This window comes from Protopterus annectens, chromosome 8.part0 (genome assembly GCF_019279795.1).
Source record: "Protopterus annectens isolate FY-2018-M chromosome 8.part0, PAN1.0, whole genome shotgun sequence".
Taxonomy (NCBI): domain Eukaryota; kingdom Metazoa; phylum Chordata; order Ceratodontiformes; family Protopteridae; genus Protopterus; species Protopterus annectens.
This window is the reverse complement of record NC_056741.1, coordinates 256,437,579-256,463,636: the sequence shown is the minus strand read 5'-3', so window position 1 is coordinate 256,463,636 and position 26,058 is coordinate 256,437,579. Positions and strand designations below refer to the sequence as shown.

At 47.6% G+C, this 26,058-nt stretch overlaps 1 protein-coding gene across 1 annotated transcript in view; it reads right to left on the bottom strand.

Moving 5' to 3' along the window:
• CRTC2 (CREB regulated transcription coactivator 2) overlaps positions 1 to 26,058 on the bottom strand; it is a 2,800,764-nt gene that overhangs the window by 530,594 nt on the left and 2,244,112 nt on the right. The gene's annotated exons all lie outside the window — the stretch shown is intronic.

The following is a 26,058-nucleotide window of genomic DNA, read 5'->3' as shown; positions in this document are numbered from 1 at the left end:
AGGAATGACTCTAGCCCTAAGCAGCACTCTACCTTCACCCAGGATGATGCTACAATATAAAGAAAAAATTATCAGTTTCAACAATTGCCTGAGCTTCAGGTGTCAGTCCAGGAGGACCCAGTATCTGTCAGCCTGGGAAGACATGGTCGACAGGTGATGCTGCTTTGCCAGAGATGGTCTGCACCTGTCTCCTCTATGCTTTCAGATACTTGCAAAGGCACTTGCCTCCCCCATAGTACCTTTTTAGGCAATGTCGAAACAAAAAAATTTCCAACATAACAAAATCCACTTGAGACAAAAAAAAAAAGTTATGTACCTACCATAACATTCCATGGTTGTTGTCCTTCATCTTGCCTTCCTTCTTGCTGGTTGGGTTCGGAGCAGATCCTCGGCTCCGACTCGGCTGATTTACTATAGCTCGAGAGCTTTTACTGGCTCGAGGCTACCCCTTATCCCAACATGCCTAGCGGCAGGTACCCAGATCTGATTTGTAATAGCCCACACTAGATATACATAGTAAAAAACAATTTTTACTAAGTTCCTATACATCAAGGTAGAAAGGAAAGAGAAAAAGACAATGCATGGTTAACTAATCTGGTATGTCAGCAGGAAACTCAGCCAGTGTAACCAATAAAGAACTCCTCTCGAACCTCTAGGAAGGGGGAAGGGGGGGATGCAAGAAGTAAGGCGAGATGAAGGACAACAAACATGGAACGTTACGGTAGGTAAAAAACTTCTTTATGTTATGTTGTCCCATCTCGCCTTTGTTCTTGCTGGTTGGGACTGCGTCCCCAGCACCGGATTCTTAGGTGGCTCACTCGAACAAACTCATCAGTACCGTGGAACCAAAGGATGCCCTATTCCGAGAGACAACATCCACTTTGTAAAGAGAGATAAAGGTATGAGGATTTGCCCATGTTGCAGCTGCACAGATTGAATCTAAAGGCAATTTAGCTTGGAAGGCAACAGAGGTGGCTAAGGCCCTGGTTGAATGCCCTCTGGGCCTTCTTGGAAGCATCTTTTTAAACAAATCATACGAATAACTGATTGTATCTGACAGCCATTTTGATAAGGTCACTTTTGAAACTGGATAACCTTGTTTATTGTCAGCAAAGGATACAAACAACTGGTCTGATTTTCTGAGGTCTTTGGTCCTGTGTAAATAAAAACGTAATTGTCTATGAATATCCAATTGGTGTAATCTATACTCTGCCTTGTTGCCGTAACTGGGGAAGAACACAGGAAGCTCAATGGACTGATTTAAGTTATGCTCTGAACAAACCTTTGGCAAGAAAGAAGGATTGGTCTTAACAGAGACTATCTTTGTGAAAAATGAGATATGGCGGGCGAATAGACGAAGCATGTAATTCGGAAACCCATCTAGCCAAGGTTATAGTAACCAAGAAGAGAGTTTTCCAAGATAGAAACATCAGGGGGCAAGATGCTGCTGGTTCAAAGGGAGGCAGAACCATCGAAGCTAAAACCAAGTTTAGGTCGCGGGGTGGTTCTCTTACCAGGGGCCGTAAAAGTGTCATACCTCGTAAGAATGCTCTGCACAACTTATGGGGCAATGTTAGAACCCAAGTCTCCTACATGAAAATTGGAGATGGCAGCAAGTTGGACCCTAATAGTAGCTGCAGCTGCCCCTTTTTCAAAGGTTTCGGCCAGAAAGTCAAGAATCTTGTGAACAAGGAGCCGTAAAGGGATCAATGTTATTACTCTTGGTCCAATAAGAAAACTTCTTCCACTTGCTAGTGTAAATCCTCCTGGTAGTGGGCTTGTGGGAGGACACTACGATGTGTTGTACAGCAGGGGAAATGTTTGGGAGCCTGGCTAAGACTGGAAGTGGAGTAATCAAGCAGTCAGCTTGAGAGTTTGGAGGGATGGGTGAAGCCCGCCTGACTGATGCGTCAGGAGGTCCAGAACTGGGTCCAGTATCCAAGGCTCTAGGTGAAGATGATGGCGAAGAAATGGAAACCATATCTGATGAGACCAGTAATGAGCAATGAGGATGAGTTTGCAACCCAATGATTTTGCTTTCTGAAGTACCTTTGGAATGAGTGGGAAAGGTGGAAAAGCATATACTAGTCCTGGAGGCCAATTGTGAATAAGTGCATCCCTGGGTGACTGTCCTGGAGGGGGAACTAGGGCAAAGTAGCTGCTGCATTTGTTGTTTAGGGGAGTGGAAAAAAGATCGCAGCATGGCTGGCCCCATTTGCAGAAAATCAAGTCCGCAACTTCTTGCTTCAGGGACCACTCGTGAGGCATGAGGATAGCCCTGCTGAGGCTGTCCGCTATCACGCTGGATTTTCCGGGAATGTGCGTCGCTATCAGAAAACGTTGGGAAGGCATCGCCTACTGCCATACTCGAAGAGCCTCCCTACACAAGGGGTAAGAGCTGGTTCCACCCTGCTTGTTGATGTACCATACCACTGACACATTGTCTGTCTGGATTGCAATGGTCCCAGTAGGTAGAGAGTCTTGAAGTGCTTGCAACATCAGAAGCACCGCTCTTATCTCTAGAATATTTATGTGCAAATGGTACTTGTGAGGTTGCCATGTTCCTTGGACAGTCCATCCCCGATAATGCCCCCCCAGCCTATCTGGGAAGTGACCGTGGTCACTGTGTCTACTGGATGGGGGTCTAGAAAGGGTCTGCCTAGAGTCACCTGGGGAGAGACAAGCCACCATAATAGTTCCTTTTTGCAAGATTCCATGATCAAGATCATGTGTGACATTGGCAAATCCTGAAAAGACCACTGAGAAAAAAGAAGCCACTGTAGAATCCGCAAGTAGAAGCGTGATAAAGGAACTACCATAATTGCTGCAGCCATTGAGCCCAGTACTTGTAAGACTTGTCTTGCCTGAACTCTCGTCTTCTTTATGAGAAACGAAACTTGCTAACGAATGGTTGACACCCTGTCTTGAGGCAGTTTTGCTATCATGCGTCTTGTATCTAAGTCTGCCCCTATAAAGGTGATGCCTAACTGGGAACAATTTTGGATTGTGTAGTCCTGTGCTTTGATTAGTTGATGCTCGGTGGTAGCAGTGGGGAGCCAGTCGTCTAAATATGGAAACACCTGGAATACTAGATGCCTCTAGTAAGCTGTGACCACTGCCATACACTTGGTGAACACCCTGGGGGCTGTGGTGAGACCAAAGGGCAGGGCCCTGAACTAATAATGACTGGCTCCCAGCCGAATGTGTAGGAATCTCCTGGATTGCCTGTCCATTTTTATAAGGTAGTACGCGTCCTGGAGATCTATGGAGCACATCCAACTGTCCTGACCCAAGAAGGGAAGAATGGACTGCAGTGTCACCATCCAGAACTACGTCTTTCTTACCGATTGGTTTAGTTTGCTGAGATCTAAAATGGGTCTCCAGTCCCCTGTCTTTTTTGGAACTAAAATGAACCATGAGTAAGTTCCGGATCCAATTTGATCTGCAGGGACTTCCTAGATGGCTCTTTTTACTAGCAATCTTTGAACCTCTAGGATTGCATGATCCTGAACCCAACCAGCAAGAACGAAGGCGACATGGGACAACAAAACATCTAAAGGTTTTGCTGCTTAATGCAAGGAGTCTGAATTTGGAAGATGCTGATGTCTGTGTTGTCAATGAGACATGGTTCAAGGCTGGGGAAAGCACCCCAGCCTTACAAGGCTACAATGCCTTCCACAAGTTTAGACTTCAAAATGAGCATAAAAGAACCAAAGGTGGAGGTCTATCCATCTTCACTAAATGCAATCTCGAGCACTGACTAGCATTTCTATGGTATTGCACTGGGATGAAATGGCTAGGCTTAAAATGACCTCTGGGTCAATAGACTAGTATCCTATGATCTTCATTAAGATACAAGTACATCTCAAGATTGGTCAAACAGTACGAGTCCCTCCAAAGTACAGTTGTGTACACTTGCCCTAAATGTAGATGTTCAATTGTATTCACTGTTGGAATCATCACATTTGGGTTATCCTGCCGGGGTAGCCCTCAGTCGGCCCCAATACCAGAGGCTTAGTATTTCTGCATCTGTTGCTGTCGCTCCAGGACTGACGTCAGGTCGTCAGTGGTATAAAATCAGGCAGCTGACGCCATTACATCAGTTTTTCTTGCCCTGTCAGGAGCCTCCCAAATAGGGAGGTAGGTTATGGTGGATGAACACCAACAGTAGAAAGTAAATACCAAAATAAAAGGAATCCCTGTAAGGAGAGAGAGAGAGAGAGAGAGAGAGAAGGGGGATGGAGGGAGGGAAACCAGGACTGCAACAGTGAATACACTCTAACATCTACATTTATGGTAAGTGTACACAACCGTACTATTTTCTTCGTGTTTCACTGTTGCAGTCATCACATTTGGGTTGATTCCCAAAGCTGAAAAAAATAAATGGGTGGAGGCAGTCAAGAAGACTGTGGGCTGGCTAGGATGCCCTGCAAGACTGCGATGGCAAAGCCTACCCTGGATTTGGAAAAGATAGGCAGGTGGTAATGCTTAGTGAAGGTATGAACAGATGTCCATGTTGCAGCCTCCAGGATGTCCCTGGTGCGGACGCCTCTGAGAAATGTTGCAGAAGTGGAGGTTTCTCTGGTGAAATGTGTCCTGACCCCTTTGGGGTGGTTTCCCATGCTGTCTGTACCAGAAATGGATGCAATGTGCTATCCATTTGGAGACTGTTTGCTTGGATATGGCCTTGCCCTCAGTTCCTGCTGCGAAACTGACTAGCAATTTATCAGTTTTTCCTGAAAGATTTAGTCCTGTCCAGATAGAATCTGAGCTGTCTGTGTACATCTAGAAAGTGCAGAATCCTTTCCCCCTTGTTTGTGGGTTAGGGAAGAAGGTGGGCAAATGTATGGATTGGTTGAGAACCACACTGGACAACACTTCAGCCATGAAGGATGCATTAGTCCTGAGTGAGACTCTGTCAGCATGGAAAATGATGAAGGGCTTTACAGCCACAAGTGCTTGCAACTCTGATACTCTTCTAGCTGAAGTGATGGTGAGAAGTAAAGTTGTTTTCCAAGACAGAAATTTTAATTCTGCTGAAGCTGCAGGTTCAAAAGGGGTAGGGTGAGCTTTTCCAACACAAAGCTAAGGTCCCAAGCTGGGTAAGGAGCTCTTCTGGGTGGCTTTAAGCTGTTAGCCCCTCTTAAGAACTGTTTGATGAGAGGGTGTGAGAAGAGAGGAGGCTCTGCGCTGTAAACAGCAGAGATGGCAAAGGCATGAATTTTAACAGAAGAGAAGGAGAGACCCCTGTGTAGTAGGTCTGCCAGGTAATCCAGGATGAGAGAGGTAGGGAGGGCTGTCCCGTTCTGGCTCCATTGACCTGGATCCAGGTGCAAAACCTTTTCCACTTGTCAGCATAGGATTTCCTTGTGCTGGGGTGTATGCCCTCACGTAGAACATCTAGAACTTGTTTGCTTAGGCTGGCAGCTTGAGGGGTGGTCAAGCTGCCAGGTTGAGGGTCTGCAATTGAGGATGCAAGAATTCTCCATTCCCCTGGGTCAGGAGTGTAAGAATCTGAGGTAGGTGCCATGGTAGCAGGGGTGACAGGCTGCGCAGCAGTGGGTACCAGTGCTGGCGTGGCCAGTCTGGGGCAATCAGGACTGCCCTCGGCTTTTCCTCCCTTATTTTGAGCAGTACCCTTTATATGAGTGGTAGAGGGGGAAATGCATAGACCGAGAGGTTTACCCACTGGAAGGATAGGGCATCTACTTTCCAGGCCTTGCTGTGAGGCTCCCTGGTGCAGAATTTTCTGAGCTGATGATTGGAGTGGGAGGCAAAGAGGTCGACCTTCGGGGTACCCCATTTCTGGGTTACAAGGTTGAAGGTGCTGTGGTTTAGCTGCCACTCGTGTGGGTCTAGCAGGTTTCTGCTTAAGTTGTCTGCTACAGAGTTGAGAGAGCCTGGCAGGAATTATGCTAGCAGGTGTAGCTGTATGGCTAAGGCCGTGTACCAAAGGGTCATGGCAAGCCTGCAGAGAGGATAAGAGCATGTCTCTCCCTGCTTGTTGATATACCACATCACTGTGCTGTCTGTCTTGATCAGTAGAGGCCCCGGGGAGAGTAGGGGTCTGAAGGCTGCCAGAGCGTACTGAACAGCTAACATCTCTTTTTGGGTGATGTGCAGATGCATTTGATTTGGGCTCCAGTGGTCCTGAATGCATCCCAGGCATAGTCTGCTGCGTCTGTGGTGAGGGTATCAGTGGCGTGGGGTTGTGAGAAGGGAAGTCCCTGGATATGGTGGCAAGCTGCTGCCCACCAAAGAAAATATTTCCTTAGACAAGGTATCATTGGTATGAGAGTTTCCAGGTCTTCAGAGTGTTGACACCAAAGGCTTTTTAGGTACCATTGTAGTTTCCTCATATGCAGTCTGGCATATGGAATGAGTAAGATGCAGGAAGCCATGAACCCTAGAGCTTGCAGGATTTTCCTTGCGGTTAACTGGGTTCTGGTGGCTAGTTGAGAGAAGTAGTCTGTCAGGTAGGCTTGTTTTTCTGGAGTAAGCAATGCCATCTCGGATGCTGTTTCCAGGCTTTCTCCCAGGAATACAATTTTTTTGTGTGGGGACTAGTTTTGATTTCTTTTTGTTGATAGTATACCCCAGGGAGGTCAGTAGGTCCTTTACAAAGGTCAGGTGCTGTAAAAATAAGTTATGTCTTACCATAACGTTCCATCTGTATTGTTGATCCTCGTTCAGTCATTATGTATGGGTAACGGTTCCGACCGCGGAACAGAGCCGGCCATTTTCCAAGCTCGCGTCAGCTACAAACTCTCGAGCTAAACTCTTACCCATAATCCCCCTCTCCCTGTTACCTCAGATTGAGTTTGCAAGTCAAAAGAAGGTAGAGGTCACCTCTGGTCAAATGACCTAAGAGAACTGGATGGCGAGATCCACTAGAAGCCACAGGAGGGGAAAGGAGGGAGGGTCGTAATGACTGAACGAGGATCAACAATACAGATGGAACGTTATGGTAAGTCATAACTTCTTTATCTGATATTGTTAATCCTCGTTCATTCCTTACATATGGGACAGAGTCCCCAGCTACCTCTATTCCTGGAAGGCTCTCATGGAAGGACATTCCTGAGCACCATAGAACCAAAAGATGCTCTTCCCCTGGAGGCCACATCCAATTTGTAATGATTGATGAAGGTATGAGACGTAGCCCAAGTTGCAGCTGCAGAGATGTCATGTAAAGAAGCTCTGGCATGGAAGGCATCAGAAGTTGCCACCGACCTTGTCGAATGAGCCTTCATGGTAGTAGGCAACGGAATATTACATTGTGTATAAATGAAGGTCACACAGTCTTTCAACCATCTAGCTAATGTGACTTTAGCAACAGCAGATCCTAATCTAGGTCCAGAATAGGCCAAATATAACTGGTCAGATTTACGAGAGAACCTAGTCCTGTTTAAGTAAAAACGGATTTGCCTGTGAATATCTAGGGTATGTAGGCAATACTCTCCTCTGTTTGAATGATTGGGAAAGAAAACTGGCAATTCAATGGTTTGATTAATGGACATTTCAGAGATCACTTTTGGCAGGAATGAAAGATTAGTTCTCAAAAACACTCTATCTCTATGAAAAATCAAGTATGGACTCTTGATGCATAAAGCTTGAAGCTCAAGGATACGTCTGGCAGAAGTAATGGCGACCAAAAATAAGAAGTTATGTACTCACCATAACGTTCCATCTGAGTAGGTAAACTTCATTTGTCAGCAACCTATGGGTTATCGGATCCATATCGGATCCGAGCCGGCAGCTTCCAACAGCTAAGATCTGAGCTCCAAGCTTCTCCCCCTTACCCATAATCCCCTGCTATCCCTTCCTGACCTCAGATCACGTTTGCTTATCCATAAACCATACGATACCAAGAACCACCTCCATAACTCTAACCTAGAGACAATCCACCATGAAAGCAGGAGTCCTTTGAACATACATATAGGTTAGGGGGACGGAAGGAGGGATGGTTGCTGACAAATTAAGTTTACCTACTCAGATGGAACGTTATGGAGAGTACATAACCTTCTTAATCTGAAGTGGTTAACTTCATTTGTCCATCAACCTATGGGACAGAGTCCCCAGCTACCTGATTCTTGGGAGGTCCTCATGGAAGGATGTTCCGGAGCACTGCTGAGCCAAAGGATGCTCTTCCTCTGGAAACAATATCCAACTTGTAATGGTTTATAAATGTATGAGATGAAGCCCAAGTGGCTGCTGAACAAATGTCATCCAACGACACCCTAGATCGAAAAGCAGCAGAGGCAGAAATCGACCGAGTAGAATGGGCATGGACTCCCTGAGGTGCAGGCTGGCCAGAACTCTCATATGCCAAAAGAATACATTGAGAAATCCATCTGGACAATGTGACTTTTGATACAGGTTTTCCCAAAGAGGATTTAGCAAAGGATACAAAAAGCTGGTCTGATTTCCTGTGATCAGCTGTCCTGTGCAAATAGAATCTTAGTTGCCTATGTACATCTAGAGAGTGCAACTTGTATTCACCTTTGTTCTGATAATTTGGAAAGAAGACTGGTAAATTAATAGATTGGTTGATATTAAACTCCGAAGCAATTTTGGGCAGAAAAGAGGGGTTGGTCCTGAGTGAGACTCTATCTCTGTGAAAAATCAAATACGGTGGCTTGGCGCAAAGGGCTTGAAGCTCCGAGACCCTTCTGGCCGAAGTTATAGCAACAAGAAAAACTGTCTTCCAAGATAAGTATTTCAGATCCACCAAAGTTGCAGGCTCAAAGGGAGGAGCTATTAGAGACTGAAGTACAAGAGTTAATTCCCAAGGAGGGACTGCATCTTAAACCGGAGGTCTTAGTAGGAAAGTGCCTTTTAGGAAGGTCTTACATAATTTAGACGAAGTCAAAGAGCCGACATCACTGCCAACATGATAATGAGAGATTGCAGCCAATTGGACTTTGACCGTAGAAGAGCTAGCACCTTGGTCGAATAATCCTGACAGAAAATCTAGTACTGCTGGCAACGGAGCTGTAAAAGGATCTAAGTTCTGATGCTCCGCCCAAATAGAAAAATGCTTCCATTTGCTATTATAAATTTTTCTAGTAGATGGCTTGTGAGCGGCTACTAGAATAGCCTTGACAGGGGACGAGATACCGGGAGTCCTAGCTATAACTGGAACTGGATTAACTAAGCTGTGAGCTTGAGGTTGTCCAGATTCAGGGTTGACAGGCCTGATGGGTGAGAAATCAGATCCAGGATGGGATCTAGAATCCATGGGGGATTCACTAGATGAGACCATAGATATGGGAACCAAGCTTGACAAGGCCAGAATAGGGCAATGAGGATTATTCTGCTCCCCAACCGTCTGGCTTTCTGTAAAAACTTTAGCATCAGGGGCAGAGGAGGGTAAGCATAAAGTAGACCGGGTGGCTAAACATGCACCAGAGCGTCTCTGGGGGATTCCCCGGGTGGGGGAATTAGAGCGAAGTAGTCGCTGCACTTTGCGTTCGAAGGAGAGGCAAAAAGATCGCAACGAGGATGACTCCATTTGGAGAAGATTTGCTTCGCTACTCTGGGGTTCAGAGACCACTTGTACGGTGAGAGGATGGTTCGACTCAGTCTGTCTGCCAAGATGTTGGACCGTCCTGGAATGTGCATCGCTATGAGAAAGCGGTTGGTGGACATCGCCCATTCCCACACTCTCATGGCCTCCCAACAAAGTGGATAGGACCTGGTTCCCCCCTGTTTGTTGATATACCAGACGACCGACATGTTGTCTGTCTGGATCGCAGATGTCCCCAAGGGAAGAAGGCTCTGAAGTGCTTGCAACGCCAAAAGCACCGCTCTCATCTCTAGGATATTGATATGCAATGAGGTCTCCGAATGGTTCCAAGTGCCTTGGACGGTCCTGCCCAAGCAGTGCCCCCCCACCCGAGGCGAGAGGAGTCCGTGGTCACCGTGGCTAGAGGAGGGGACACAGAGAAGGGGTGCCCCTTCTGGAGGTCCGGGGACTGGAGCCACCATAAGAGGGCTTTCCTGCACACCCTGCTGAGAGGAATGGGGAAGCTCAGGGGATGTCGCAGGAAGGACCACTGGACTTGCAAAGTACATTGAAGAACTCTCATGTTTAAGCGCACCATGGGTAGTAGGTTGATGGTTGCCACCATCGAGCCTAGAGCCCTCAGGACCAATTCCGCAGTGGGAGCTGGGGATTGTAGAAGGGCCAGTTCATGGAGTTTCAGAGTTCGTAGTTGGTCCGGAGTCAAGAAGGCTAGAACCTGGTTTGTGTTCAATCTGGCTCCGATGAAATCTAGGATCTGAGTTGGAAGAAGGAAAGATTTCCCGATGCTGATCGTGATCCCCAGCCGGGGAGCTAGATGGAGAAAGTAATCCCTGGCAGTGCATAGTAGATGCCTGGTGGGGGCGGTCAGGAGCCAGTCATCCAGGTACGGAAAGACCTGAATTCCCTGGAGTCTCAGGTGGGCCGCTACAACAGTTAACACTTTGGTGAACACCCTGGGGGCGGTGGTGAGACCAAAGGGAAGGACCCTGAATTGGTAATGGCTGGCTCCCACCCGGAAGCGGAGAAAACTCCTGGATCGTCTGTCCATCAAAATGTGGTAGTATGCATCCTTGAGGTCTATGGAGCACATCCAGTCGTTCTCCTGCAGAAGGGGAAGAATGGATTGAAGGGTGATCATCCGGAACTTTTCTTTGGCTACTGACAGGTTTAGGAAGGACAGGTTGAGGATTGGTCTTAGGTCCCCCGTCTTTTTTGGCACCAAGAAGAACCTGGAGTAAAAGCCTGATCCGGGCTGGTCTGGGGGGGACGTGCTGGATTGCTCTTTTTTCTAGCAGCCGGAGCATTTCCTCGGCTGCCGCCTCCCTTTGATTGGGTGGGACATCAGGGAGGCTTCGGGAACTGACAGGGAGATTGAGAAAGGGGATCTAGTAGCCTCTGGATATGACCTGAAGCACCCAGCGATCTGTTGTAATGGACTCCCAAGCTGCCAGGTGCCTCGAGAAACGCCTCCCTGACTGCCTCCAGAGTGGAGCAGTTGGGTAACCCTTAAGGGCTGCTGCGTGGGCCGAACAGAGAAAGGTTCTCTGGACCCAAAGTTCTTCGGGCCCCCTCGGCTTCTAGGGCGGTGTCCACCCTGTCCTCCTCTGCCTCTGAAGGACGAGGGGTCCTGAGTGAAACGGGACTGTTGAGACTTCTGGAACCACATCTTCTTCTGTCCCTTTTGGTTTCTGGAGAAGGACCTCTGGGGAGCAGAGAGGCGGACTCCGACGGCAGACAACGTCTTCCCGTCTTTCTCGCTCTGGACCAGTGTGTCGCGTACGGTCTTGCCAAAAAGGGCAGAACCATCAAACGGGGCATTTGCGAACGACGCCTTAAAGGGTTCCGCGAAATCAAATGATGGAGCCACGCCTGTCACCATAGGATGACGCCCGCTCCGTTAGTTCTAGTGGCTCCTTCCGTGGCATGGGATAGTAACCGCATAGATGTATTGGAGATAAATTTGAGAGTGGTCATTCGGGTAGAGTACACTTTCTTGTCCTCCGCCGACATGGACTCTGGGGGCGACCCAGCATATTCTTTGATAAGATCCCACTGGAGCCGTATCACGTGTGCCATATAATTCAGCGACCTCACAGAAAAGGTGGCTGAAGAGAACACCCGCTTCCCCAGACGGTCCATCGTCCGAGACTCCTTGTCTGGAGGATGGACCGAGGAACTCTCCTGGGCCAGTTCCCTTTTGGTGGCGGCCGCCACCAACATGGCATCTACCGGGGCTCCCTTGCTCCAACATGACTTGTCGAAGGGGGGGGGGGGCTGAGAATTTTCTCTGGCCTCTTTGGAATGGGCTCCACAGTGTCCGGTTCCTTCCATGCCCTGGTAGTAATCAGGTCTACCAGGGGATCGTCAGGAGGGGACACCCAAGAGGTAGACGGGCCTGCTTCAAATGCCTCCATAAACACACACTCGTCAGAGGAAGGTTTTGGGGCAGACCACCCCCCTCTGATCCGAAGCATCTCCATGATGTCTCCGAAGGAGACGTCTTTGGGGGGGGTGACCTTGGGGAACCTTCCCCTTCCTCCAAGTCTGTGTCCTCTGTCAAGGACTCAGGGGAGTCCAAGTGCCTCCTCTTGCACTTGCGTTTGTGAGGGACCTCCTCGGGGGGGCTGTCCGAAGAGGCCTCGCCGACCACATCCTGTTCCAGCAAGGGAACTATCTGGGACATCTGTGCAGGCTGTCCCTGGGGCCGGGTGATGGAAGGCGGACCCGTCTGAGAGGGAGTGCAGGGTGGAGCCGTAGCTGAAGCCGGGGGCCTGGAATCCCTCGACAAAACCCTCTCCACGACATCGAACGCCGAAGGAGAGCTGCTCTCCCTAAGATCCAAGAGCAGACCCTCCCTCAGATCCGACGTGCGGATCGGAGCCAGCGCCAACGAGGTTGGATCCGAAGGGCCAGTATGCTCCGACCGAGACGGACTGAAGCCATAATGACACCTCCGGATCCGAAGCTCAGCTCTCGGCTCCGAGAGCTCGGATCCGAAGAAAAGGGACCCGACAGACTCGAAGGTGCCATTGGCGCCTAAGTCCCCAATACTATCGGCGCCGACAGTCCCCTGACTCAGAAGGCTCCAAACCCCAGTAGTGGGTCAGAGAAGGAGCAATCGGGGTGAAAAAGGAGGTCGAGCTCCCCCCCCGGGGGGGGGGGATGCAGGAGCACTCCCATCTGCAGCTGGGCCTGGAGGAACCTACGCATCATCCGGTCCAAGTCTGCATCGGACAAACTCCGAGTAGACCTTGATGAGGCCACCGAGGCGGGCCAGGAGTGCCGCCTTGATGACCTTGAAGGCGACCGGGTCTCCTCCTCCTCCGTCCCCGGTGAAAAGTGGGGTGAACGGAGCCGGGAAGGAGAAGACTCGGAGGCCCTGGGAGGAGAAACCCGTTTGGCTGGCGGGGCCAATGCAGAAGCTTCGGCCCGCCGCTTCTGGTGCTTTTCCCGGCATTTCTCCTTTCTAGCTTCCCTCTCCTCCTGGCCCAAGGTGGGAGGTTGAGTCCCGGCCAGGGGAAGGGGAATAGCAGGTGGCGCTGCCGCAGCCGGTGCCACGGAGGGACCGGAAGACGAAGCCTGGTCTGGGGCAGAGGTCCCGCCAGAATCAGCTTCGACCTCCGGTCCTTGAGAGCCCTGAGGTTGAACGCTGCGTAAATAGTGCAGCCGGTGGAAAGATGTTCAACCTCAAGGCATAAAACGCACTGAGTGTGGCCATCCGCTGGGGACAGCTTATGGCCACACTCGGTACACTTTGAAAAGAATGTTTTGGGTGCCTCCGCCATACCTACAAAAAAACAACACACCCGCTAGGCCCCAAAACCACACACCCTAACGCGCACACGAGGGGGAGGGAATAACACTAAAAAGATAACTAAACACCAGGTAGAGAAAACGTTAATGCTACTGGGGAACTATGCTAAATCACACACACACAAAAATCTGTTTAAAACTAAGAAAAGGAGATTTTTTTTTCTCACAAATTCAACCACCACCATGCCTAGAAGCTCAATCAAGCTGCTGAGAGAACCGCGGCAAACTAAATCTGGGGTCAGGAAGGGATAGCAGGGGATTATGGGTTAGGGGGAGGAGCTTGGAGCTTGGATCTTAGCTGTTGGAAGCTGCCGGCTCGGATCTGATATGGATCCGATAACCCATAGGTTGATGGACAAATGAAGTTAACTACTTCAGATCACGGTTTTCCATGACAAACATTTGAGGTCGCAAGAAGAAGCTGGTTCGAAGGGTGGCATTGTCAGAGCTTGTAGAACTAATGACAGATCCCATGGTTGAATAGGTTCTCTAAAAGGTGGCTTCAGATGATTCACACCTTTTATGAAGGTCTTGCACAATTTGTGTGACATAAGAGAGGAGTCTTGGACACCCTCATGGATATTAGATATTGCAGCCAAATGAACTCTAATGGTAGAAGCCTACAGACCCGATTGAAAAAGGTTGGCCAGATACTCCAGTATTACCGACACTGGTGCTGAGAAGGGATCTACTTGTTTTTCTTTCAGCCAACGGGTAAATCTTTTCCACTTGCTTAGATAAGTAATTCTAGTGGAAGACTTATGAGATGCAATGAGAATATCACATACTGGTAAAGAAAGATCATTCTGCCTGGCAATCAAGGGAATTGGAGTAGCCAAACTGTGAGCTTCAGGCTGTCCAAGTTGGGATGAATCAGGTTCTGCGGATGTGAGATCAACTCTGGGGTTGGATGGAGAATCCATGGTCGATCTAGTAGATGAGGCCAAAGGAAGGGGAACCAAATCTGACGAGGCCAATATGGTGCTATGAGGATCACCTTGCTCTTCAACCGACGGGCTTTCTTCAAAAACTGGGGAATGAGTGGAAAAGGTGGGAATGCATAAAGAAGACCCGAGGGCCAATCGTGGACTAGAGCGTCCCTGGGAAACTGTCACGGAGGAGGAATCAGGGCAAAGTAGTTGCTGCATTTGTAGTTGGTCGGGGATGCAAAGAGGTCGCAGCAAGGACGGCCTCAGCGGTGGAAGATCTCCGCCGCTATCAAGGGATTCAGGGACCACTAGTGAGGTTGTAGAATGCACCTGCTGAGTCTGTCTGCTTTCATGCTGGAACTCCCGGGAATGTGCGTTGCTAGAAGAAAGCGGTTGGTAGCCATTGCCCATTGCCATATCCTCATAGCCTCTTGACAAAGGGGGTAAGATTTGGTTCCACCTTGTTTGTTGATGTGCCAGACCACCGCCATGTTATCTGACTGAACCACAATTGTCCCAGACGGCAGCAGGAGATGGAATGCTTGCAATGCCAGAAGCACCGCCCTCAGCTCTAGAACATTTATATGCAGTTGGGCCTCCAATTCGGACCAAGTGCCTTGGATTGTCTGTCCCTGACATAGCCCCCCCCCCCCACCCCATCAGGGATGCATCTGTGGTCACTGTAGCCTTGGGTTGTTGGGGGGAGAAAGGTCGAGACCACTGTGAGGGATTGTGTGTCATCCACCAATTTAAATCCTGTTTGCATCTGTGGGTTACTTGAATCTTGGCTGAAAAGGATACCACTGGGTGAGCAGTAGCCATTGTAGAAGCCTCATATGAAACCTGGCCAGGGGGACAATGGTGATGGAGGCTGCCATGGAACCCAACAGGTGTAGGACAGAGTGAGCTGTGGATTTCTCCCTTGAAAGGATTGGGATCAGTTGTTGCTTTATCCTAAGAATTCTGTGCACTGGAATGGCAGCTCTGCAGTTCTTTGTATCCAAGATAACCCCTATGAATTCTGTGGACTGGATGGAGTGAGATTGGATTTTTGCCAGTATATGGTTATGTCTAGCCTTTGTGCAGTGAGGAAAGAGTATGCCAGGGCTTCTTCCAATACATGTTTGGTGGGGGCAGAAATAAGCCAGTCGTCTAGGTATGGAAACACCTGGAATCCTTGTAGTCGCAAGTGAGCTGTGATGACTGCCATGCACTTTGTGAACACTCTGGGGGCTGTAGTGAGTCCGAAGGGCAGTACTCTGAACTGGTAGTGACTGGCTCCCGCACGGAAGCGCAGAAATCTTTTTGATGGCCTGTCCACTTATGTGGTAGTAGGCATCTTGAAGATCTACCGAGCACATCCAATCGTCTTTTTCCAAAAGCAGGAGGATAGACTGTATTGTGACCATCCATTTTTGTACTCTCACAAACTTGTTCAATACACTGAGATCCAAAATTGGTCTCCAGTCCCCGGTTTTCTTTGGCACCAAAAATAGTCTCGAGTAAAATCCGGATCCTATCTGGTCTGGAGGGACTATTTGGATGACTCTCTTTCTGAGCAGCTTTTCTTATCTCTAGTGCTGCTTCTTCCCTTTGACTTGGTGGAACGTCGGGAAGGTTTTTTGAAGGGACAGGACAAAGATCAAAGGACATATGATAATCTAAGGAGAAACGACCCCCAACCACCTCCAGAGGAAAGGAATTGGGCCGCTCTTCAGGAGCGCTGGTAGGACTGGCCAGTGAACCCTGGTTACACGGACCCCCTCTGCCCCGAAAGGAGCATCTTCCCTGTGAGTTTCCCCCTCTACCTCTAGGTGAGAACTCGGCCTGTGTGTCACAGAAAGGACCCTGAGATTTCTTGAACCATATCTTTCCACTCTTTTGGTTTTGGGAGAAAGCACGTTGAGGGGAAGAATAATGGACACCTACAGCAGAAAGGGTCTTACTGTCCTGTTCACATCTGGCCAGTGTGCTTTTAACTTTGGGTCCAAACAATGAAGAGGCCACAATGGGAGCGTTAAGAAAGGAAACCTTAAAGAGTTCCGCGAAATTGCACAAGCGCATCCAGGCTTGTCTTCTCAAGACCACAGCTGAACCCGCCGCTATAGCTGCTCCTTCTGATGCGTGGGATATCAGTCGGATAGAGGAGTTAGATATTGACTCAATGGTGGCCAGTTGAGAGGCCACTTTGTCACGGACCTCATCAGACATGGCACCAGCCAAAGTTTCAGAGAGCTCGGAAATCAGATCCCTTTGAAGCCTGGTAAAGTGTGCCATATAATTCTGGGACCCGATAGTAAAGGTCACTGATGCAAAGGTGCGCTTCCTTATCCTCTCTAGGGCCCGGGACTCTTTGTTAGGCGGATGGACAGTCTGGCTTTCTTCTTCTGCCAGATCCTTTTTTGTTGTGGCCGCCACCATCAAAGCATCCACAGGAAGATCTTTAAACCAATGGAGATACGTAGCAGGAGGGGACAAAATCTTACCTGGCCTCCAGGGAATAGCCTCGACAGTGTCAGGAGCATTCCACGCATGCTGCACGATGAGCCTGACAAGTTCATTGGCAGGTGGAGTAACCCAGGAGGGTAGGGGGCCGAGCGCGAAAGGCCTGCAGGAACACAGACTCCTCAGAGGTCGGATTAGAGGGCTGCCAATCGCCACTCTGTTTAAGGATTTCGTGGATATCACCAAAAGATACCTCAGAGGGTGACCGAGGGGATCCTTCCCCCTCATCAAAGTCTGTGTCTTAAGTGAGGGACTCCTCAGTGGAGTCCATGTGCTTCCTCTTACACAAACTTTTCCGATGGACTTCCTCAGAAGGAGAAGCTGGGGAAGACTGCGGAAGAGGGGTTTCCTGTGAGAATATGTCCTGAGGCCCTTGCACCCTGTGTCCGCTAGGTGCGACTTGTGAAAACATTGTACCAGAAGAGGGCGGGGGGATAGACAGCACAGTATTGCCAGCAGAAGCCAGAGCCTTATCCATCAGCTGAAAGGTTGGTCCACCTGAAGAGGGGTGAGTGCCCAGGACAGGAGTCAACCCTCCCCTAAGTGGCTCAGCCTGCAGACTCGGAGTCCCCGGATGGCTGTGGAACAGCAAATTACACGTCACAACTGTCATCCTGGGTCGTAGCAAAACTCTCCTGCCACGAGGGCAACTGCAGTTCCTTAGTGAGATCCATAAAGGGAACCGCAGAGGGGGAAGACTGTGCTATATCAATGGACTTCAAAGGCAATGAAGGAGGAGAATAAGAAGGGAGTCTTTGGAGATGGGTGATCACCTCCCAAGGAAGGATAGGTCCTGGGGGGCGGGATACCTCTGGCCAGAAGCACTTGATCCACAAGATGCAACATGTCGTGTTCGGAAAGGCTTCTAATGGACCTCATGGAGACTGAGGGAGAAACAGGTCTGTCCAGAGAAGAGACAAGCTCGGCGCCCACCTCACCAGTCCGCACCGAGAACAACGGTGCCGAGAGAGACTGGACTACAGGTGTCTGCACCGAGGAAATCATTGGTGCCGAGGTCACGGTCTGCACTGACACAAGGATCAGTGCCAAAATGGTTGCCGGTACCGAAGCTGGAACCGACAAAATTGGAGCCAATAACTGAGGCGTCGGTTCCGAGTAAGATGTTGGAGCCGACGTGGTCAAGGTCTGCGCCAACTGAACGGTTGGTGCCGATGTAGTAGTTGTAATAGTCTGAACCAAGGAGACCCTCGGTGCCAATATAGTAAAGGCCACAGGAGAAGACGGAGCCGAGATCACTGATGGTGCTGAAGGTCTAGGCACCGAAAGCACTGGGGCTGACTGAGTGAGCTCCGAAGCAGAAACTTTAGCCTTCTTAGGTCTTGGTTGGCGGGAGTCCCCAGCCGAGGATGAAGGCAAAGACTTGGCCTTAGAAGGATCATCCAAAATTTTTTTATGGGCTCTAGGAGGGGTTGAAGCCTCCGACCCAGAAATAGCCTCTGAAAAGGGAGATTTGAAAAGTCCCTTCAGCAATAACTTATTTTTCCTTTCCAATAAGGTTCTGTTAGAAAAATTTTTACAAACACCACAGGGCAGGTCACCAGATAAGTGGGACACACCCAAGCAACAAACGCACAAAGAGTGTGCATCTGATGTAGGTAATTTGTGTCTACAATCAGAACACCTTTTAAATCCTGGACTACCTTTCTTATCTGCCATGATAGAAAAGGGGGACAGTAGAAATGGTACCAGCAATGGTACAAAAGAATACCTGAAGGTATGAAGAAAGGGAAGAGATTACCAACGATGGTAAGGGAGAAATACCTGCGGTAAAAGGAGCAGAGTAAAGAGGAGAAAACTCAAGAACATATGGTCGCTAAATGCGATAGGTAAGAGACAACAAAAAAGAAACTTTTCTGACAAAAAAAGTCATATATATGACTAGTTTGACAACAAATCTCTATACTTGGCTCAAGAGAAGCAGCTTGACACCACCAAATGGCAACGCGGCAAACAAAATCTGAAGTAACAGGGAGAGGGGGGTTATGGGTAATAGTTTAGCTCGAGAGTTTGTAGCTGACGTGAGCTTGGAAAATGGCCGGCTCAGTTCCAAGGTCGGAACCGATACCCATACGTAAGGAATGAATGAGGATTAACAATATCAGATCAGCTTTTCCTGACTGACTGCCTGAATCAGGCAATCGTCTAAGTAGGGGTAAATTTGAATATTTCTTTGTCTGCAAAAAGCAATGACTGGAGCCAGGCATTTTGTGAAAACTCTGGGAGCAGTGGATAAGCCAAAGGGAAGCGCAGAGAACTGAAAGTGCATAGATCCTGCCCTGAAACGTAAATATATTTCCTGCAAGATTCCCTGAGTGGGATATGTAGGTAGGCCTCTTTTAGGTCTAGGGTGGCTAACCAAGCATCCTTGGAAAGCATACATAGAAGCTGCTGGAGGGTGAGCATTTTGAATTTTGGTATCACCAGAAAGGTGTTTAGAATGGATAGATCGAGGATTGGGCGCCAGGTACCCTATTTTCTGGGTACCAGGAAGGGTCTGGAATAGAAACCTTGGCCTATCTGCTCTGCAGGAACATGCTATACTGCCCTCATGGAGAGCAGGGAAAGGACTTGCTCTTTGGCCTCTGCCCACTGGTTTGAAGGAAGATCTGGGAACCCTTTTGGGGTTGGCAGAGTGTGGAAATAAAATCTGTAACCCTGGGACACTATGTTGATGACCCATCAGTCATTAGTAATAGAAGCCCAGATGCTTGCACGGAAGGAGAGTTTTCCTCCTAGGGGCACAAGCAGGTGGGCAGAGGTAAGGGGTGGAGGTGTAAAGTCATTGTGAGTTCTTACCATAAGGGGGTGGCTTTGCACTCCCTGCTTTTGAAGAGGAGGAACTCCATTGCTTAGATCTCTGCATTACCTGGCGCTGCTGTCTGGGGAGTCTGTTTCCCCTGAGTCTGGGCTGAGCTGGCCTGGAGGGGGCAGAAAAGGACTAGTGCCTGGAGGGGCAATGCCTACTGAATGTCAGAGGCTGGACCTCTAAGAAATCTTTTAACTGTCTGCATAGATCTAGCTTTTTCTTCCATCTTTTTTAAGACCTCTGCTGCCTTGGTGCCAAATGAATTGTCTTTGTTCAATGGTGCATCCAATAATTTGGATTTGACATGGTCTGGCAAGGTCTGTTCCTTAAGCCAAGCATTCCTTCAAAGAACAGTACCAGTGGCTGCTACCCTGCAAGATGCTTCTAGGGTGTCAAAGCCACATTGCAAGGTATGCTTAGTAACTTGACTTGCAGAATGCATTAACTCTTGTAATTCTTTATTTTCTGCACAAGCAGGAAAGGAAGATATTTTTTGTTTAAGGAGTTCCATGGTATGCTGCTGATATTTCAGCATGTGGAACTGACAATTTAATGTTCTAATAGCAAGAGTAGCAGAGGTGTATACCTTTTTACCCCATCTCTCTAAAGCTTGGGATTTCCTGTCTAAGGGGGGTGGGATTCTTGGCTGAGATTGCTTTAATTCCTTTAGGTCCTTGAGAAATGACCTCTGGGTCAGCAGTAATATTTTTGAAAAGAAATTTGTGAGAGTCAGGGACTCTGCAATACCTGTCAGGTTTCCTGGGAGCAGGATGAAGGGTGTCATAAGTCAAATTGGATTCCATAAAAACATCATCCACAACATCCAGGACAGGAGGAATGGCCAAAGGTCTGTGCTGTGGTAAATCTAAGAATTCAGAGTCTCTTTTTTTGACTGAGGATAGTCTTGGCATTCCCATTGGAAATGCTCCCTTAAAGTATGAAGGGTTTCACCAAATGAAAAATCCTCAGGTGGAGAGGCAGAAGGAATGCATTCCTCTGCATCAGAATCCCATTAAGCAGAGATGGGCTGCATATCGTAATACTCAGAAGCATCACAGTCATCGGACTCCTGTTCAGATAAAACTACTGGAACAAGTCTCTTTTTCTTTTGGAATGGGTAGCCTGGCTTTCCCTAATAAGCATAATAAGGTCTTCCACCATTTTAAGCATTTGAGACTGAAGCAAGGAATCTTGTACCTGAGCTTGGGTAGTCGGTTTTTTGGGCATAGCTGTATCCTAGGCCTTAGAAACTTGGTAGTTTTAGAAAGAACTGAAGACGTGAAAGAAGTTGTTGGTCTGTGTCGAGTATCAGTAGTGCGAAGTACTTCCTCGGAAGCCGGTGCCTGCTCAGCTGCTCCAGACCCAACCAAGGTAGAGACATCCGCAGGATCCTTAGTTGAAGAAGAGTCTCATGGCATACTGGACTTAAAGGGTCTTGGTAGCAGCCTGCGAATCCACAGAAGCTGGCATCAGGGGCTGTGAAATCGTCTTACTGAAGACCGGAGAACTGATGACTAGCTTAGCGGAAACGCCGTCAGCAGTTTTGGACCTGTGTGGTCTGTCTCTGTCTTTATCCTTACATTTTTTCGGAAGATCGGTAGTCGGAATGCTTACCGAAGCCATATTGGAATTCGAGGACTGAGAGCGAAAATATCTAGCTACAATAAGGGCCCGATGACAGATAGTTCTGGCGTTGAACAAAGCACAAAAGCGACAGCGAGGGACGTCGTAGCCTGGGCTTAAACAGGTGATGCAGTATACAGACGAGACAATTTTTAATTTTGTCGGACATCGGTTAGAGCAACAAAAAAGGATCCTCAACGAGGTACTTAGCTTTAGAAGACTTCAACTTCAAATCGGAAATGAAAACTTAGGCAGCGGCTAACTGGCACTCGTGCAAACTGCTTCTGCTTCAGGCTCCACAGCAAGAAAGACTGATGTAATGGCGTCGGCTGCCTGACTTTATACCACTGATGACCTGACATCAGTCCTGCAGCGACAGCGAACGACGCAGAAATACTAAGCCTCTGGTATTCGGGCCGAATGAGGGCTAACACTGCCAGGATAACCCAAATGTTATGACTGCAACAGTGAAACACGAAGAACATCTACTCCATGTCTAATTAACAATAGGCAATGTACACTACTACATCATTGCTAGCTATAGTTCTCTCACCATCAACCAAGAAAAAGCACACCACCTACCTGGACTTACTGGAGTCACTCACCATACAGCCCAACACCTTATTCATGGGAGATTTCAACTATCCCTCCATCAACTGGAAGACGTACATGAGCACAAACATGCTTGCCCAGAGGTTCCCGGGTTTTGTCAACACAAATGCTCTGGAACAGATAAGTCTGCACCCCCACAAGGGGCTGAAATGTCCTAGACACAGTACCCACCTACATGGGGTGGTCACTGCACTCCCCCGTGTGGTGCCCTCCATGGTAAGGTTGGACCATAAATCAGTCTCATTCGAACCAACTATTGGACCAGACACCCCCACAGGAGCAAAAAAAGTAAAAAACTTTTTCAAAGCAAACTACAGCCTGTTAAGCGATGGTATAAAAAGTTTTATACCCCCCTCATAATCACAGACAACCGTGACTCCTATGCAGAGGTGTAAGCAAATGCCCTGTACAAACACAAACATTACAGACTCGGCTGTACCTGACTGGATCAAAACCAGGTCCTCCTGAAAAAAATAAGCCACCATGGTGGACCTCTAGTATAAACAGGTTATATAACAAGGGAAAGAAACTGATGTCTAAGAACAAGAGGGAACTGACTCAGCAGAAGAAGAATTCCCCCCACAGCTTGAACAAACAAATCAAAAGTATTGTAAAATATTCTAAAGGGAACTAGGAAGCTAAAATAGCATCCCTAGCCAAGTATAATGATAACACATTCTTAAACTATGTCCAAAATCTAAAAGGAAATTTCCAGCTATGTGCCAAACTGGTAGTAGATGGGACCACTCATACTATACTGGAGGAACCTGCCAACCTGCTAGCGGATAGATCTGGCACAAACTTTACCCCCCTCATCCCTTCCAGCTATAGCTCAAGGCATACCTGACACCAGTCCTCTGCCTAATATCTCTAGAGATCAAGTAATATCTGTGATCTCCAAGGCCAAAAACATAGCCTCAGTGGGACCAGATAACATCCCAGGCTGCTTACTGAGCAATCTAAAATAGGACTTAGCAGACCCACTTGGCATTCTCTTTAATCATAGCCTGAGAACTGATTTTGTTCCAGCAGAATGGAGAACAGCAACAGTAATCCCCTTGCACAAAGGGGAGCCATCAACTGACCCTGGGAACTATACACCCATAAGTGTAACCAGCCTCATCTGCAAGGCAATGGAAAGAATCATTATGGACTTTATCAACAAGGACATAAGTGATCTTCAAACTTTAGACCCAACCCAGTCTGGCTTTGTTAAATGTACATCATTCTTACTAAACTTAGTAGACTTCTTTGAAAAGTCACCAAAGCCCTGGATGAAGGTAAGACAGTATATACCACCTATCTTGAACTTGCCAAGGCTTTTGACACAATTCTACACACATGCATCATTGACAAACTCTCCTAGCTGGGGATCAACCATGTCATTAGATGAGTGGCCAATTGGCTCACCAACAAAACAAATACTGTCAAAGTTGGTGCCTCCAATTCTACCGTCACTAATGGCATACTACAATGATCTGAGCTGGGCCCTTTACTGTTTGGAATCAATTTATTTGAAATCCAGGTTAAAGTAGATGGCTTTTGGCTTACCAAGTTCAGTGATGACTGCAAAATGGGTGCAATCATTAATTCCCCCAATGATGTTAACATAATACAGGAGGGGCTAACATAGACAAATGATTGGTACTAAAGCCATGGTCTAAAACTAAATGCAAAAAAGTGCATTATTATCCCCTTTGACAAAGCAGAATTCCCTGCTAATTACAATACTGACAGCACCTCCTTAAGTTCAAACCCAGTAGTGCAAGTAATGGCATTACATCTAGGTCTAAGGATAACTCCAATGTACTCGACCCTCCATTAGACCATTAATAGAGTACAATGCTCCCTTTTGAAAGTACCTCACAAGACACCTGCAGGAGCTGGAGAGACCACAAATGTTTCTCCCAAAAAAAATACAGGGCCTCCAAACCACGACCTATGAGGATAGACTGAAAGCTCAGTCACTGTACTCCGCATTTTATAGGCTGCTAACAGGCAACTTGTGCTTGGCCTAAAGGGCTGTCTCCAACCCTGCACTGACGGAAATGCTGCAAATCCGCAAGTCAAATGGTACAAGATTCACTCGCTCTAGGGCTCTTAACCTAGCCTGTGACAAACAGAACATGATGAACAGACCGACATATCTCCCAGAGATTGCTGCTCCTCTGGAATAAACTTCCAATTCACCTGAAGTAGAGCCCCTCACTGACCTTACTGAAGCACAACCTAGACAAATGGAAGGGAGATCTCACATTCACCCCAGGCGTGGCACCCACAGGTTCATGACCACAAGGGCCTTTTTAAGCCTAGTCATGCATCCGAAATCTCTGACAAGTTCTGATACCCTTGATAAATGTAAGAGGAGGTTAGGGAGATGAACCATTTACATATTGCCTGTGCCCATTAGAGAGACAGGTGCCAAGCCAGGGATGAATTTTCTGTTCCCCATCCAATTGTCCAAGCTATAAATGAACTGGGTTAGGGAGGAACTCTGATTTACATGGATGGGGAGCCTGTTCCAGAGACGGGGTAGTCTCTGGGATATAAACCTGTCTCTCCAGCGAATCCTATTTCTATCACAGGCAAGGTTTAAGACTTTAGAATGGGTAATTCTGGTGCTGTTTGTTTTGTGGGTATGAAGGAGGTCAATCAGAGTGGGGTCTTAAAATGCCTTGTATGCCAGACATAGATCTCCTCTCAACAGCCTGCAGGAGACAGAATATAGGGATAGAGCCTTCAGGTGGTCTGCAGAGGGCATTTTACTTGCGCCCTATATTCTTTCAGTGAAGAACCTCTGTGGACGTTCCAGTTGTTGGATATGCCTAGTTAGGTACACACCAAAGGGGGCATTGTTCTCAATGATAAGTCTGACGAATGTCAAATACAGTGAAAAAATGACTTCCTTGGACCTAGATGCCATACCTTTGTTTATAAGTTGCACAACATAGAATGATTTCCTCACTAGTGTAGAAACGTGATGGTGAAAGGTTAGATTAATGTCTGTGCGTGTCCCTAAGTCCCTCATTACTGGTTCAACTTTAAGGGGTGTGTTGTCAATATGATATTTACCAGGGTTGGATGACTTCCCAAAGGATACTACTATGCATTTTTTGGCATTTAGGCTGTGAGAGCAGTTTTTCGTCTGTGTCAGCCCTTCCTTGAGAACATTTGTGTCAGCATGGGATTCAATGACAGCTCCTAATTTGAAAGCATCTGCAAACTTAGTCAGCTAGAGATCACGGACATTGGCCTTGACTTCAGAGAAGTAAATGCCAAAAAGGAGCAGTTCAAGGACCAATCCCTGAAGAACTCCACTTGTGACTGGCCTCTTTGTAGAGGTGGACTCCCCAATTCTAACCTCCTGGGTCCTGTCTGTGAGCCAGCTGGCTATCCACCGGGTGATCGAGTCAGGTATTGTGTCAAATTCCTTGGCCAGGGCAAGGTAGGCAGTGTGAACCATTTTGCCCTCATCCATTGCTTTGGTGACCTCAAAGAAGTCTGCCAGATTAAGTAGGCATGACCTACCCTTGATGAAGCCAAACTAGGTTGGGTCCAGTGTCTGGAGGTTTACTATATCATTACTGATCACTTCCCTCACGGACAGAGGTAGTCGGTGTTGATCATAGACTCACTATGTGAATTATGCCCATGTAACTAAGAAAAACTGGGACAACTTGGGACTATTTATTTATTTTTATTTATTTTTTTATTTTATTTTACATTTGTTGACCGGGCTAGTCTAACTGGATATATGTCCATTTTCAGTAGAGGCCCCAGGAGAAAAGCTCCAAGCATGAACAGTGACAAAGTTAGCAATGTAAAGAGACATGAAAAAAATCACAATACAGAGGTAGCATTGGTCAAAAGAAAAATTATAATAAAATTATAAACTATAACAATTTTAGTAAAAATTATACTAAACAATTATACAAAACACACTAGAAGGTATGAGCAAGACTCAGTTAAGAGAGAAAGAACTTGTATTTTATACTCATATTACGAAGAAAAGAGTAGTAACTAGATTTGGAAGCATAGGTTAGAGGAGTAGGGATAGGGGTAAGAGAAGGAAGGGGAAAAAGATATCAGTCTGGGTTAGCACATGGACAAAGCCAATGATTTTTCAGATGTTCTTTAATATGTTTTTTAAATAGAGAAGTAGAAGCAAGGGTTGATAATTCAGAAGGAAGCTGATTCCAGTTTTTACCTGCAGTGTTTGAGAA